Source organism: Calidris pugnax, unplaced genomic scaffold, assembly GCF_001431845.1.
Source record: "Calidris pugnax isolate Ruff unplaced genomic scaffold, ASM143184v1 scaffold206, whole genome shotgun sequence".
Taxonomy (NCBI): Eukaryota; Metazoa; Chordata; class Aves; order Charadriiformes; family Scolopacidae; genus Calidris; species Calidris pugnax.
Genome location: NW_015090957.1, coordinates 300,169 through 316,868, shown reverse-complemented (window position 1 = coordinate 316,868; position 16,700 = coordinate 300,169). Strand labels below are relative to the sequence as shown.

At 49.1% G+C, this 16,700-nt stretch overlaps 1 long non-coding RNA gene across 1 annotated transcript; it reads right to left on the bottom strand.

Annotated features, from left to right (window-relative positions):
* Positions 1–8,326: 8,326 nt before the first annotated feature.
* On the bottom strand, positions 8,327–14,584 carry LOC106893889. Its single transcript, XR_001413185.1, has 3 exons — positions 14,536–14,584; positions 9,027–9,159; positions 8,327–8,448 (listed from the first exon to the last, which is right to left on the bottom strand). It is a non-coding gene; the product is annotated as an uncharacterized LOC106893889 (long non-coding RNA).
* Between the last annotated feature and the right edge of the window lie 2,116 nt (positions 14,585–16,700).

Below are 16,700 nucleotides of genomic sequence, written 5' to 3'. Positions count from 1 at the left end.
GGTGACAAACTCCTCCATCCCACTGCCCTGATGCCATGGAAAAAAAAAAAAACATAATGTTTTCCCCCCCCCCGCAAAAGAAGGCCTGTTTCTCGCTGAGCCATTCTCCAGCATCCTCAGAGCCTACGATAAAGTTTGGGGTGATGAACTCCTCCATCGCACTGTGCACCGTGCTGATGCCACAGAAAAATGCATGATGGGGTTTTTTTCAACCCCAAATAAGGAGAAATAAAGGCCTTTTTCTTGCCGGGCCATTCTCCAGCATCCTGAGAGCCGCCGGACTGCGGTGCCGTGGCCGAGGGGGTGCGGGGGCTCCGCAGCGGGGGGCAGCCCGGCCGCGGCACGCCGCTCAACCGCCTCTTATTTCTGACACGGGTTATAATGATGGGCTGCAGCCACGGAGGAACTCCCAGCAATTTCCACCCCTCGAGCAGACACAGGTTTTCAGCACCGGCTATTTTTGCCGCCCACAAGTATTTTCATTCAGCTGGTTCAGGACGGGGGCTGGATGCTGAGTGGGCGCGAGCGGCTCTCGCTCCATCTAAATCCAAGGGAGATGCTGCCGGTCTCACCCACACGGCGTGAGATTATTGCCTGGCCCTCTTCCAGAGGGGCTTCCAAGCTGGTTTTTCCTTTCTGCTGAGCAATCTGGAATTCGGCTTCCCTCCGTGCAGCGTTTTCCTCGGCGGCAGACGTGGGGACAGAGGGTTGGGCGCAGGGATTTTAACGCCGCTGGAAGAGAGCCCCGGGTTTTGGAGAGCATCAGCAGCAGGATTGAGGAACAAAACCCCAGTGGTCACCTCCTATAGCCAGGCAAAAAAAAATAAATAAAATGAAATCTCACAGAGATGGCACAAACAGCAAACAGAGTGGAAAGAACAAATGCTTTAGGAGAAAAAAAAATAAAAATAAAACAAACCACAAGGGCTGCAATCAAAGTGGTTGTAGAAAATGGGTGCAGTTTAAGCGTGTGATTCAGAGAGTCTTGTCTGAGTGTCAGAGGTTCAATACTATTGCCTCCAATTTAAATCATTTTTTAAAGAAGTGCAAAAGAAAGGTGATGAAAGGGCCCTAACGTTGTTCCCTGGTCGGAAAAACACAGCCCACTTGTGCACTGTGGTAAAGTTTTGCATTTTGGCTAGACATCGCGTGCAGGGCTGTGCTGGAGCCTCTGCTTATTTTTAAAAGTTGAAGTCACTGGTGATCCATGGAGGGAGAAAAGGCTTTTTCCTTTGAGGAAGATGCCGTAGGAGCAGCATCTTCCGGAGGAAAGGAGCACAGCTGCTCCTGGGGGCTCTGGGGGGGCCGTTGCACACATTGTGTGCCTCCTGGTCCAACAACGCATGGGTGAAGACCAGACCTTGGACTGCCACCTCCTCCTGCTCACTGGCCAAGGCCTGCCATAGATCATTGGATGGTTTGGGTTGGAAGGGACCTTCAAAGATCATCTTAGTCCAACCTGCCCTGGGCAGGAACACCTTCCACTAGACCAGGCTGCTCAAAGACCTGTCCTACCTGACCTTGAACACCTCCAGGGATGGGACACCCACAACTTCTCTGGGCAACCTGGGCCAGCATCTCGCCATGCTCCTCGTGAAATATTTCTTCCTTATATCCCATCTAAATCAGATCATAACTGTGCTCCTCTCTCTACCTCTGCTTTGGAGGACATCACAACTGCTCCCAGGTGGACAGTGGTGGGCAGAGGGTTCTCCTCCAGCGTGGAGAGCTGCAGCTCAGCCATGCACATCCATGCTGGGATGGGGATGCCTGGCCACATGGCACAGCTCTCACAGGACCCTGCGTTTGGATAAAATCATTGAGTGGCAAAGTTACCCTCCTCCCTGGGCATGCAGGAGCCAAGCGACCCTGAACGTCACCCTGAGAGGCACCAGCAGCAGGTTTTGATGTACCCACCCTGGCTCCCGGCCTCGCCCGGGATTCCTGGTAGGGAAGGCTGAACCCTGTGTGTTTTCCAAGATAAATACACTGGGCTTTAGGAGGTTTACTCTATGAAGGCCCTTTGCTGCGGCCCGTCTGCTCTGACCAGACACTGGAAGTGCTGCAGCACCTCACACCAGCCCACCATGAGCATCATCCTCCGTAGCGTGGTCCTCCCTGGGGTCCAGGACCACACAGCACCCTCCCCACGGGGAGAGGATGGAGAGCCGCCCCACTGCAGGATCCAGGGGGATCGTGGGGGTGATGCTGGGGTTCACCTGGCAGGACCTGAGGTCCCACATCAGCCCCTGCAGCCCCCCATGGAGTTCCTTCCCCAACAGCGCGGTGCCCCAGCCCCACAGAACCCCATCGCCGGGACAGGTGTCCTCAGACAACACCAGAGGGAACAGCCACTTCACTGATGGAAACTGCTTTGCACTCACATTAAAAAAGAATAAAAAATATTGGTGAGAAGAAACACGAAAAAAAAAAAAAAAAAAAAAATTGGTGAGAAGAAACGTGTTTGGGTTTTTTTCCTGCATTATTCATGCACCAAGACATCTCATGCACCAAGCTGGGTTTGATAGCCTCACCTGAGAATGGACCACTCCTGTCCCTGCACAGAATCGTAGATTTTAAGCTCAGCATGAGCTATTATTATCATCCATCTCCTTTGTAACCCAGGCCAGAGACTTTCACTGCTGTACCAAAACAATAACTCCGGGTGAAGCCTGCCAAAAAACTTCTAAGTGGATGTTGTCTCTGTATTTTAAAGAAGGAGAAAAATGCACAATAAACACCTTTTGTTACAACAACCTCATGGATTTTGGGGTGTCTGTGTGTGTGTACACACTTGTACTGAAAGATAAGTTTAACAATTGTGTGATTTCTTTTTTCTTTTTTTTTTAACTGCCCTCCTGCTTATGCAGTGAGTTACTAATATCCTGATTGGAACCAGATTTGCATGAATTAGAAGTCGAAATTGGAGCAGCAACTGCTGTGCAGAGGATGTAAAGGGAATAAAATGAATGGGGTATTAACCTTCAACCACTGAATATTAATCAGTGTTTCACAAAAAAGAAAATACAGAGGCTGCCACACTAAATATTTTTAGCATTTATTGACGGGCTTGATTTCCTCTCTCTTTTAGACTTTTTGCTTCCAATCATGGACCATAAAAAAAATCACACAGAAGATGGGGAGGGCTTAAGAGGGGGAGGGGGTGAAGGAAAAAATAAAGATCATCCATTTTCTTAAGCACTGGATGGTATTTGGGGGTTATGCAGTGCAGAGACCCCTCTAACAAACAGAGCACCTTATCCCACAACCCATCGGTTCAAAGGCTCGTTTCGCCAAGTCCCAAACCAAACAGAAACCTACCCTGAAGTACAGCGAAGCCTTCGGAAATGAATGCACGATAAAGAAATAAACTTCTTAAAAGCTAAACTTCCCGTGCGCTGAAAGGTAAAATGCAGTTTGAAAATCAGCCTAATAAAAGAATCGGCTCATTAAAATGAAGAGGGTTTTTTTTTTTCCTTTTTTTTTTTTTTTTCCCCAGTGTGTTCCAGCACAGTTCAGAAATTAGCTCCATGGAAGACAAAATCTAAAAGCTCATCAAAATGTCCCTTGACATGGTGACACCTCCATCGTGCTGGAAATGCCTTGGCCTTGAGAGCAAAAGCCACATCCCCCAGGTCCCTGCTCAGCGCAAAGGATAACGGATAAATTGGGATTTTTCCTGGCATTAGAAGCCACAACCATGTTCCTCCTCGGGGTGTTACGGGGTGCCAGGGGGGGTTGGGCTGTGGGGAGGTGGGGGGTGGCTGCTGGGACCCCGGGAGCAGGGGGGTGCTCGGGGGCGGGGGCCCAGGCGGCCCCTCTCCCCCCCCCCCGCCCCCCCGAAACCTCTGGCAGGGAAACCACATCCAATTGTGTTGACCAAACCGTGTCATCCCAGCGTCTTCTCACAAACAACATCGACAATAATGAAAAAAAGGCACAAGTGGAAAACTACAGAGCCTCTTCTTTTGCCATTTCTCCCCTGAAAAATTTGGCACGGGGGGATTTTGAAGCCAGATGTCCCTTGAAATCTCTTTTCAGCAGAGACAATTCCCTCCCTCCCAAACACTGCTGCCCTTCTCCTCAATGCACCTTTGCAAAACAGAATTCATTTGTTTTCATTAACTTCTTATCAAGTTACCTGGATTTGTTTCAATACTCAGAATGTATTAGAGAGAGGGAGAGAGAAAACAGTGGTAGGTTTTCAGGAAATAGCAAGTTCTTTTTCACTGAGATAGAAATCATTTGGCAAGCCACAGTGAAATACTTCTAAGTTCCAGAAGAAAGCAAGGGGGGAAAAAGCAAGCAAGGAAAAGGAAGATGGTAATGAACTGCAGTGGAGAGAAAAATGAAGTTTAAAAGAAAATGGAAAAAAAAAAAGAACAAAATGCAACTCAGTGTTGGTCATACATCCACATCCAGCTGATCCATAGAGGGAAACTGCAGCTTGTCTTTAAGTCACTAGATAAGGACCTGCCCTCCGTTCTTGGGGAATGGTCAAGGATAGGTGGCGTTAAAGTCCCAGAAATAACCAGCATTTAGACCTTTTTTTGCCAATAAAACCCCAGGCACCAGGTTAGCAAAAAAATTAGGGGCACGCTTCCCTTCTGCCTTAGTAAGCCAAGAGCCCAGCAGGTATCCGTGTTGGTATAAATAGCAATAAACATGCCTAACTTCAGCACACACTTAAGTGCTGTCTTCTTAAGTGGCAGTAACCGTGCTGAAGTTGTGCTAGACCCCTTCATTTGCTGCTCCAAAATCTCTGAACACATCAAAAACCCCTGGGTTTGCTTTAATTCCTGTCCTGCAGCTGAGTGTTAGACCAACACAATGAAGAATCAGGTCCCACATAGGTGGGGATGAGGTGCCACCAGTCCCAGGGGCAGCTGGGACAGGGTAAATACCGAAATGTTCATCCCAGGAGAGCCCAGCATCTCGGCAGCCACCTCCCAGCAAAGCTCTAAGGACCAGCCCCACAGGAGCACACACCTGGGCTGATGTGTATTTTCCAGCTCGAAGCACATCTGAGCAGCGAGGCTGAGCTGTTCCGTATTCTCAGGCCTGGAGTGCTCACTCAGGTTCTTTCCTAGAGAAGGAAAGGGGGATTTTTATTTAATTTTTTTTTTTTTGCTCTTTTTTCTTTCTTTGCATTTTCTCAGAACCAAGGCTGCATTCTAATTAGTTTGCATTTACAGGCTGCATAATGGAAACACGATCCCTCCTCTAACCTTTATCATCTGTTTCTTATCTTCAGGCCTGCACAGTCTCCTTAACTCTTAGCGCACGGGGAGATGTTGAAAAAACTCTTCTGCTCTAAGGAGAGATGCAGTGAAATGGGGAGGAGGAAGAGGCTGCAGCCTCAACCCACACGTGTGTTGTGGGGGGAGCGGGGACAAGGGTCTCTCCTCCCACCCCTATTTCTGCTGGCACAACGTCCCCAGGAGATCATAGAATCATGGAATGGTTTGGGACAGAAGAGACCTTAAAGACCATCTAGTCCAAACCCCTGCCCTGGGCAGGGACACCTCCCACCAGACCAGGTTGCTCCAAGCCCCCTCCAACCTGCCCTTGAACCCCTCCAGGGATGGGGCAGCCACAGCTTCTCTGGGCAACCTGGGCCAGGCTCTCACCATCCTCACTCCAAAGAAGTTCTCCCCCACATCTCAGGTCCATCTCTTCGCTTTCAGTTTGAAGCCATCACCCCTCATCCTATATGGACATCCTATATGCCTTTGCAAAAAGTCCCTCTCCAGCTTTCCTGTAGCCCCCTTTAGATACTACTACAAGGTCTCCCCAGAGGCTTCTCTTCTCCAGGATGAACCCCCCATCTCTCTCAGCCTGTCCCCACAGCAGAGGGGCTCCAGCCCTCCCAGCATCTCTGTGGCCTCCTCTGGACATATTCCAACAGCTCCATGTCCTTCCTGTGCTGAGGACTCCAAAGCTGGACACAGGACTCCAGGTGGGGGTCCCACCAGAGCGGAGCTGAGGGGCAGAACCCCCTCCCTTGCCCTGCTGGCCATGCTGTGGGGGATGCAGCCCTGGAGAGGTGGGAAGGTGCTGGCTTCCTCCACAGGCACGGCAGCACCTCCCTCTCTCAGCATCTCTCCCCAGGGACCACCAGCAATGGGACAGTGAGATGCACCTTGGGGGATGCTTCTGGATGGTGGAGCAGGAACAGAAGGTGACTGTGGGCACCCTCTATCAGGGATGCTTTGAGTTAATCTCTGTTCTGCCCAGCCCTTTGCCCCAGGGGCTACAGCATCGCACAGAAGCAGGGACAGGCAGCAGGATGGAGCCCACAAAGATGCTCCATCACTCCCTTTGCCGTTGGTGACACTGATCCGGCCACGGCCAACAGCAGCACTCCCTGAGCAGTTTGGCAAGTGAGGAGCGTTTCTGCTGAGCTAAAAGTTTAATCGTTTGTTTAGATCTTAAATAAGCCATACGCCTGAAAAAAACCCAACATCTTTCTGCAGCAAGTGTCTTCGGTCAGACGCTTGTATATATAGCCCCTCCGAGCCGCACGTTAATTGTAGGTTGCTATAAAAAAAGTTTTTTCCCCTTGCACATTTTAAATCTGTCAGTTTTGATTTCCATCACATGCTCCTAATGCGAAACGTCCTGGGGACTCTCCCAGCCTGAAGCAGGGCTCATCCCGAGCCGTTCCTCCTGCCCTGGGAGGGGAGGAACCTCCTTTGAAGTCCTCCCCGTGATTCATGTCCCAGTCCTTCCTGTCCCCTCCCCAGGAGAGGTTCCCGGGGCTGACCTGACCTCCTCTCCTCTCCTTTCCTCTTCTCTCCTCTCTGCCTCCCCAGCTTGGGCAGAGAAGATCGAGTGACCTTCCGAAATCCCAGGTCAAGGAGGAAAGAGGAAAGGAGGAAAGCCCCCTTTGGCAACGAGGGGACCCAGGTCTTCCAGTTTTACACCAGAACTGGGCTGAATTTAAACGCACGGGAAGACAACCTGTTTCAGCCTCACAAATACTCTGTTGGCTTTTTCTTTTTTCATCTGGGAGAGGTCTACTAGGAACTTTTTCAGGCCTCAGTTCAGGGGCTTTCATCAGTGATGACGGTGGTGAGACAAACAAAAGCCTTATTCGTTGGCATCCGCAAATTTCCACGCTGCATCTTGCTTTGATAATAGAAAAGTGCCAGCTGGATTTTTTTTTTTTTTTTTACTGTTTCTCTTTCTTCTTTCTTTTTTTTTTTTTTTTAAACAGTCTGTATTGCTTTTTAAACCATTATCCTGTGCACGTGGTTCAGCCTTTTACAAAAACAAAACAAAACAAAAAATCCCTAGGTGTGAGAAGATTAAAGATTTTGAGATCTGGACATTTTCAAATCAGAAACACATGTTTAAAATAAATCGGGCTGGCAGACAGCCACCACTCCTGAGAGCCAAAGAGCTGTTGCATTAAAAGGATGCCCCGAAAGCCTGAAGAGAACAAGAGCATCAGCGGCTCCCTCCACCCCACTGGCAGAGCCAGGGCCAGGACAACTGCAGAGAGTTTTATTATATATCTCCATGGTCTGTGCTCTCTCCTACCCAGATGAACATCCCAACTGTTTTTCCCCCAGCCCTAGTGATTTCTGTGTGCACACACTCCATCCATCCATCCCCCAAACTTCAGCACGCTCAGTCTCCTCTGAGAAGACCTCACAGCCCAACCTCTTTCCCTTATGGCCCAGACCAGCTTCCATCAAGATCTCTAGGGGAAATAGCAAGGACAAAAGCTGCAAAAGCCCCACTCTCACCTGAATTCATCAGGGAAGCAGGACAATGACCCTGCAAAGGCCAATGGAATGGCCAAAGCTCCTTTTGCTCCCATGAATGAGGAACACGTGCCTGCAGGAACATCAGGAAGAAGTAGCTCAAGCCAAAGAAGAACACTGCTGGACTCAAGTCTCTCAGCTCAGCCAGGGAGCTGCAAAGAGGCAGGAGGAGATGGTTACACGCTGCCTCTTCTACCCCTTCCCAGCTGCTTTCTGCCTGCAACATCTGAGGTGCACATCAGGGCTCAGACTAGCTCATCTCTCAGCTAAGACCCAGACCACAAAAACGTACACACTAAACCAACAAGATCTCCAGTCCAGTCCTTGATTTAGGTCAAATATATATCATCTCACCATCAGCAACTGCTGTACAGTACCGGGGACCCTGAGCCACCTTGAATTTTGCGGGTGTGTGTGCTGAGCAGAACCTGGCACAGCTGAAATGCCTGCCCAAGAGGGTCTGTCACAGCTGGGATGGAGCTGCAAACTGCCAGAGCATCCAAAACATCCAAGTTTCTTCCTACATGACCAGGTAGATGCATTTAAAACCAACAGGAGAACATCCCAGAAAGGGTACCAGGCACTTTGCTCACCACCATCCGATCTTCTCACTCCTGACATTTTCCTGGTTATCAGCAGGAGAACCATCTAGAGCAGGACCCTGGGTTTTGGAGACCTAAGGGGTGAGGAACAAAAAAGAATGAACACAATTACCTTGCCGTGATGCTCAGAACCTGCTTTACACGGAATAATATTCTTCGTCCTCCAGTTGTTTATAGGGTCTTTAACTCTTCCCTTTTTATAGGGGGGGTCTGAAATCTATTTTATTAGGGGAAAAAGATTTGAGTGTATTAGGCAAAGTGCCAGTAGCCATGGTAACCGCGGATTTTTCCATCTTCATTACAAGTTCAAGTAAAACCTTCATATAAAATCTAAATGAAAGGGTACATTATAAGTCCATTTTGAAATGTTTGCCTGGAAGTAAAACTTTGGACTGCATCCTTTTTTCTCCGCTGAACATTCTGGTTCTATGCGGAACACATTTTTCAAGTCAGATTTTTGTTTTCTTTCAAATTTTATTCCGTTTGCTCATACAGGGTGGGTCGTCTAGTGGTTAGAGCAAGGCATCAAGGCAACTGGTTTCCAGTCTCAGTCTGTTCCTGATCGGTCAGGGAGTGTTCCCAATTTTATCCAGGTGACTTGGGCAAATCCTGTCAGCTCTAAAAAGCTTTTTTTTTTTTTCCCCTTCCTTACCAATGTAACAATGATGATAATTCCTGTCCTGAGATTGCCCCAGGATTCTCTCTTCAGCGTTGAGAAAGAAGTCGCTTCCCAGAAGAGCAGCTCTTCTCTTCCACTGCATTTTCTCCTGGGTCTGGAAGCCAGACTGAAAGGTTAAGGAGAGGTAGCGGTTAGAGGATGGCATGAATTGTCTGTTTTCTTTTCAAAGACTTGATTAGGAAATATGAAATTAGACCACCTGGTGTAGATACTGACACAATGTTGTTCCAGGAGATGCTCAACATACTTAGACAATCCCTTGGTGCCAGCGGAGCGGATTAATTCTTGCACTGTCTCATCTTAAAAGTGCTCTGGTTTCATCCAGTCTCGGGAGGAGGCAAATTCTGCAGCTGCCTTTCATTTCTGGGCACCATCTCACCTGGGGCCAGAAAGCCACAATCATTGTGAAGACTTCCTTCTCAAACAGTCCCCTCCACTGTAGAGAGCCCAGCAGCTTCTCCAAGGCTGAATCAGAAGGAGAAATCTCCTCTATAACCTCTGCCCAGTCCGTGCAGTGCAGCCCACCCCTGTGGAGCACCTGGTACTTTGATTTTCCCTGGGAAACACCTTGAGACCTTCTCCATGGCCTGTTCTCAAGGTTACAGAAACCTACGGGCTGATGCAGTGTTGGGAAGGAGAATTTGTAGAAAAGCTCTGAACTAATCCGCTTGTATTTCAGCCCATAGTTGGGTATCATTAATGACCAGAGCTGGTGTGCCATGGCTGCAGTGCCTTTTGCCTGTGCGTGGGCTGAGGGTGAGTCAAACTGGCATTTCCAGTACCAAAAGGGGCTCCAGGAAAGCTGGGGAGGGACTCTGGATCAGGGAGGGGAGCCATAGGAGGAGGGGGAAGGGTTTGACCCTGAAAGAGGGGAGATGGAGCTGAGATGTGGGGAAGAACTTGTTTGGTGTGAGGGTGGTGAGAGCCTGGCCCAGGTTGCCCAGAGAAGCTGTGGCTGCCCCATCCCTGGAGGGGTTCAAGGGCAGGTTGGAGGGGGCTTGGAGCAACCTGGGCTGGTGGGAGGTGTCCCTGCCCAGGGCAGGGGGTAGAACAAGATGATCTTTAAGATCTCTTCTGACTCTAACTGTTCTGTCATGGTGGCACTGGATGATCTTTAAGATCCCTTCTGACTCTAACAGTTCTGTGACCCCACGCATTACAGAGGGCGCAGCATCTGTTCATGGTGGGGCAACTTCTACCCTAAAGGACCACCACGTGTGGCTCAGAGGGGCTGGAGGACACTGGCAGGGAGGCCAGTGGCAGAGGCGAGGTGGCACTCCATGCTACGTGCCAGGAGCTGCAGATGGGGCAAAAGTGAGCAGATGGGACAAAAGCGAGCCCACGCAGCCATCCCTTGGTCACCCCTCGCTGGGCAGGGACAGGAGAAAACCTTTAGAGCTTTTCATTCTTTCTAATGACACTGGCAAAACCTTTTCCACATCTGCCATTAGAGTGAAAGGAGACCCTGCTCCTGTTGAATCTGATTTCCCTTCTGCTCTGTTACAGTTAAAACTACAACCTGCTGCCTCCTGGCCGGGCACGTTTTGGGACGGGGAGGAGGGGGGTTACAAACGGTGAAGGGTTTTTTTTTTTTTCTTTTTCTTTTTTCGATACATCCTTCCTTCCGCTCTTCGCAATCAATTAGTGGGCAAAGACTTCCGAAAAGCTCTTTCCTCCCTAACCTTTCGCAGCCTGTTGCGATAATGACTCTGGAGAGCTCGACCTGGGCCTTTGCGTGGGGTTCGTTACCTTCCCGGGGCAGCGGAAGGTGACCTTCATCCCTCCCTCCTCTTCCTTTCCTACCCCTGCAGTTCGGATGGTCTCAGGGAGGAGGAGGAGGAGGGGTTGAAGCTGCCTCACTCCCAGCAGATTGAGTTTCTCTCCAGTGTCATTTTTGCAATCAAAAGCCAGAGGGTGGTTCCAGAGATAAAATAGACCCTGGGAGGTGGAAGGGGGTTGCCCTTAAAAATAATGATTCTGATTTTGCATACCTTGAATCAAGACATCAAGAGACGCGGGGAAAAGGGGCTTTCTGGTTTTAATTTGTCATTTCTTTCTCTCTCCCTCTCTCACGAGGCATGTTGCTTTCCAGCAACCACACTCCGAGCTGCTGCAGCTTCACACACACCCCCCCAAAAAACACAGTTACAGCTGAAGGGATTCACTTTGCCAGCAGCAACGGGGGTTTTTTTTTTCGGTCCCTCCATGATGCAAACACACAGGTAGGACGTACTCACCCAAGTTTTCCCTGGCACCTGCAGCTGCTTTCACAGCCCGTCTGCCCGGGGAGGGGGCACTGGGGATTTTTCAAGCAACACCTCCTACAAAAGCATCATCCCTGCTCCACAGGGCAGCTTTGTGCTGGCTCCCAGGCACGTGGGGGAAAGGATGGGAAGGAGCGTGGATGTGTTCTGAGACAAAGCACATCCCACTCAGCACCCACAAGCTCTTCCCCACAGCCCTGACAATATTCCCCAAATCTGGCCATTCCCTCTCCCAGTGCACCACCATCACAATATTCCCCTCCCCGGAGCTGCCATCCCGCTGTGCCAGGGGTGACACTGCCGTGGTTTACTGACTCACATCACTGTCCCCAAAAAGGAAGCTTCCCGGCTAATTTTTCCTCCTGTCACTTGGCAGGATAAATGAGGGAGCCACCTCCACGGCAGCACCGCTGCCCACGGAGCAGCTGCACGTGGGGATGTATAGCAAACGCAGGAAAAAAATAGAAAAAAAAATAGAAAAGAAAAAAGAAAAATAGAAAAAAATAGGAAAAAAAATAGAAAAAAAAAAAAAGAAAAAAAAATAAAAAAAAATAGAAAAAAATAGAAAAAAAAAAGAAAAAAAAATAGAAAAAAAAAATAGAAAAAAAATAGCTGCTAAAAGCCGTGATTGGGACCAGGCAACCCACTAAAAGCAACGCTTTAAACACATCATCCCAACACAGTCACAGCTGCAGCCATGAAGTCCCTTCTTCAAATACAAAGTGACCCTCTCCTGGGGGAAAAAAGTGTATTTTTTTTAAGTAACTGCCAAACTCAGGTGATGTGGGAGAGGCTGTTCTCCCTGAGCATCACCTGTACCAGGAGGGTGCGAGCAGCCACCGCAGCTGAAGCTCCTCCAAGAGCTGGGCTTCACCCCGTTTGCCCCCACGGGACACGCACCCCTCGGCTGCCCACCGGGAAGGCGCCGCGGGGATCGGCCCCCGGCTCCCCCCAGCTGATGGTGTGTAATGGAAACCATCCCCTTCAGACCTTCAGAGAGCGACTGGAACCACTTTGAGGCGAGAAGCCTATTACCAAGTTATAAACCTCTCCCATCCTCCACGGGAGCCTTTCAGCCAGAAAAATAATAATAACTCAAACCCATGTGGCGAGAGGGAGAGAAGACAGTGTCTCCAGGTAACAAATATTTGCTTCTTTCGCTATTGTTCCAACCGTAAAATGGATTTATTAAAAGAATCTGGAATTTGATTTCATTTGAATTAAACGTGAATGCCCCCTCTTGCTTCACACTGGGTGTTGCTTAATATTTGTGAAGCTAGAAAGCCAGAGCAGAGTGTTCGATACAGAAGGCTCTCGAAGGCTAAAATAGCCTGGCTTCGTTGGCATCAATGGATTAGCATTGATTTACATGAAGTAAAGACTGGGCATATGGTGCGTATGTGCAGGCAGCGAGTCAGCACGAACAGGTCTTGGCACGGGCAGATTTTCTCCCCCATCAAGACACGGAGGTCCCTCAGCATCCCTCAGGGATTGCATCCCCACCGCCCTTCCGCATCGCCTCTGCAGAGAACAGCCAAACTTCTGAGGAAAAACCAAACTTCTGAGCCACTACTGTGAAATGAAGCCCTTTTTTTCCTCACCATCTCTCATTTCATAAAAATTCCCCAATATATCCCAGAAGACACTTGAAATTTGCAAAATTCCACATTTTTCTTCCTCATTTGCTCTGCTTGAACCGGCTCCACCGGCCCCTCACCCCGCTCCAGCAACACCCTTTGGAGGGATGGGATTCCCTTCTGTGTAATCAAGAGGATTATAAATCAAAATTTTTAATCACAGCTAGTCATTAATAAGCCCCTGATGGATCCATGGCCATGGATCTGCCTGAGACTGAGATAACAGCTACTGCTCAGGAGGAACTTCATAACCTTAGGACAAAAAGTCCATCACGGGTCCTTTAGGATCATTGCTTTTCTGCTGCTTCTCCCATAAAAATCTCATCTCTGGCCACCAGAAGCAGAAGAGAAAGTCAAAAGACAAGCAGAGGACACGGTTCCCACTGCTTTGCCCCCTCCCCTGCCCAAAATCTAATAAAGATGATTAAATTACATGTCTTTTCCTCCCATTGAAATCACCGCACACTGCTCGAATATTAGAGCTCAGGAAATAAGGCACGACAACTTCCCTCGTGAAACTTAAGAAGGCAGAGCAGGGGTCTGGAGAGACAGGCCTGCAAGACGGGGCTGCTCTAATTAAGAAATCACCCTGCTGAGCAGAACCTAATCTAAATAAAATAGAAAAAGGAACTTAAGTTCAAAACGCTGCCTCGCGCTCGCCCCCCTTCCCGCCAGCCCACCTCCCCCCCCCATAAGGAACCCATCCAAGTCACAGGGAGTTTTTCTCTTCTGCTCTCTCCTGGAGGGTGAGGTAGGCTCACACAGAGCCCTGTGTGTGCTTGGGGTGGCCACCTTCCAAAGGAAAAATACACCAGCCATGTACGGCAAAAAGGCTGCCTTTTTTTTTTTAATTGGTGATTTTTTTAATATTTTTTTTAAAATGATACTTGGCCTGCTGTTTGCTAAGGAGCAGGGCAAAAAAAAAAAACTCGGCTCTGATGATTACATTGTTGGTATGGCTGGTCAAAACTGGTTTGGGACAGAAAATTGGAGGTTACACTTCCCCCTCCCCTGAAAAAAGCTTCTGCCTTTCGTGGAAAAACGTTTAAAAAATTAACACTAAAAAACCTTTTTTTTTTACATTATAGAATTTAAAACCAAAAATATTTAAGCCAAAAATATCAGCTGATTTGATCATCCCCCATATCTTGTCAGAATTTCCTTATGATCCCCTTCACCCCGACAGATCAGATTCCCCACATGAGACAAATCTCCCGTGAACCAACATCCCCATCTCAAATGTGCCAAATGTGCCATCTCACTGTCCCACCAGCTCCTCAGCCTGGACCAGAGACTCCACCATCATCTGCTGCTTGTCCAGGTCTCCTCCAGCCCCATTCTCCTCTTCTTCCCACCACCCCCTTCCCTACACGCCAGCAGTTTCTCTCCCCTCTCCAGTTCAGAGTTGGTGTCCCACCATGTGCTACGGCCACCCGGGTCCACCAGCTCCTCACATTCAGGAATTTCACGAGCATGAAGTTACCATATGAATCACTATTTAAAAGCCCAGGCACAGAGAGATTTATAGCAATAAACAGAGGAGCACAGACATTCCCGTGTATGTTTTAAAAAAGCACTTACCTGCTTAAAAGGGAAAGTGCTGCTACTTGAAGGTTTCCTGGCCAGACCTGAAAAGTAAATCAAACAAACACTATTTGCATTTATTCATAATTCCCAGCAGATTGTTGTTCTAGGAGCTTTTGACTTCAGTGGAGTTAATGAGACTGGTGCCAGCAGAGGACCACGCTGCCTGAAGGTGTCTCCTGAAGACTTCAGGGATGGGACAAGACTGGAACCCCAAAACCAAACACCCCAAGTCCAAGACAGACATGGACATGCTGGCTTGATTCCAGCAGAAGACACCTAGATAGTGGAGAGCTGGGGACAGGATGTGAGAACTGAGTTAGATCAGCCTTAGAAAGGAAGGGGGTGAATCTTATTGCTGTCCTCAACTGCCTAATTTGAGAAGAGAGAGCTGGGTTTCTCTTGCACAGGACACAAGACAGGGGTCACAGAGAGCATTACCCCAAATTGTTTTCGCCATCAGGATGGTCAGACACTGCAACAGGGATCCAGAGAGGTGGTGGGATCTCCATCCTTGGAGATACTCAGACCTTGCCAGGATGTGCACTGAGCAAACCAATGCAGTTGGCCCTGCTTTGAGCAGGGTTGGACTGGAGACCTGCAGAGGTCCTTTCCAGCTGAAATTATCTGTGGCTCTGCATCTCTCTGCAAACACACACACAGCCCTCACCAGTGCTCCCAGTATCCTTCCAGCCTGCACGTGCTCCCAAGCCTCTGAAGGGGCTCAAGGTGCTCCCAGACCCTCCCGGACGTATCAGTCTCGCAATTTCTTTTCGAACAGTGAAGCCATTTCTCCATAACTGGGCTAAAGCATTAACACTCCCCTTTCAGTTCCTTTTACGACAGCCTCGGGCTACGACCAGCCAGGTTCCCCTCGCCACCCAACCCACTGCGCAGCAGCTCCCTCAACCCTCTCACAGCCCTGCCTGTTCTCCTATGGAAACAAAAAAAAAAGAAAAAAATGGTAAATAAATACGCTACAGGAGAAGAACGTTGGAGTTATCGGCCAACAGAAAACGTCAAGAGTCCTCAGGCCCACACTGCACCCACCCCACACACCAGTCATGGGTCCAACCTTCTTCAGGCAGACATTGAGGCTGATGAGAAGGAGAGCAGAGCTCTTAGTTGGTCATCTACTGTCTTTGTGTCCGTTCTTCATCCCTCTGGCTATGAATGGGGAAAAATAGGGACTGGAGTGGAGTTTTATCCCTTCTGTTATCTCTCCACTTTCCACGAGGACCAATACAGGTCCCACAGCTGCTCCTCTGACTCCCCTTCTCCCCTGTAAAACACAAAAAGGCTGTTTTAACTTTACCGGGGGTTGTAAGAATGAAACCCACTCACAAAGTATCAGGTGAGGGGTGCCCACCGGTGTAATACAGGGAAAAATAAACTCCTGCTGACGTTTGCTGTCTGGTGGGGAGGTGTTATCACCCCCCATCAGCTGCTCCCCCTGAGCACAAGTGGAAGCTGCGTTACCCAGGGATGCTGCTCTGAGGTGGCGTCAGGGTTTCTCCTGGGTGTGACACACAGAGAGGCTGCGATGCCTTGCACTGGGGAAGCAGCACCGAGCAGATAACATATTCCTGCCCTGAAGAGCTGATGGCCTGGGTAGATTTAAAGTCTGGGAGTGTGATGACAGACGATTTCTCAACTTAGAGCTGCATGCCATATTTTATCAGCTGGGGTGTCAGAGGCAGCCTTTGCATCTGCTTCTTTTTCTTTTTTTTAATAAAACCAACAGGAGGCATTCCCTAATACCTACCAACGACAAACTCAAGGGAAATTGGTTCTTTTCTCCATCTCTGACTCTTTCACTACCAATTTCTGTTCACTTCAGGCCAGATCCCTGACATTCAGCACGGCGCAGAAGCAGTGCCACTGCCTGGGACGCTTCAGTCACTGTCATTTCATTGCAGCCACGTCAGTGAATCCATCGACCCCCATCACACCAACTCTGCCCCCCTTCCCTATCCCACCATCACTGGGAGTAACCATAATTAGCACCACTCTCACTGAATAGATGGGAAACTGAGGCAGAGACACACGTTAAGTGATTTGCCGCAGGCAAAAAGCATCAGCAGAAATGGAAAATGTTTCTTTTGAACCCAAGCCCGAGTTTAACCCCCAGGCCAGGCTTTCAGAGGTCCCACAGTCACCCC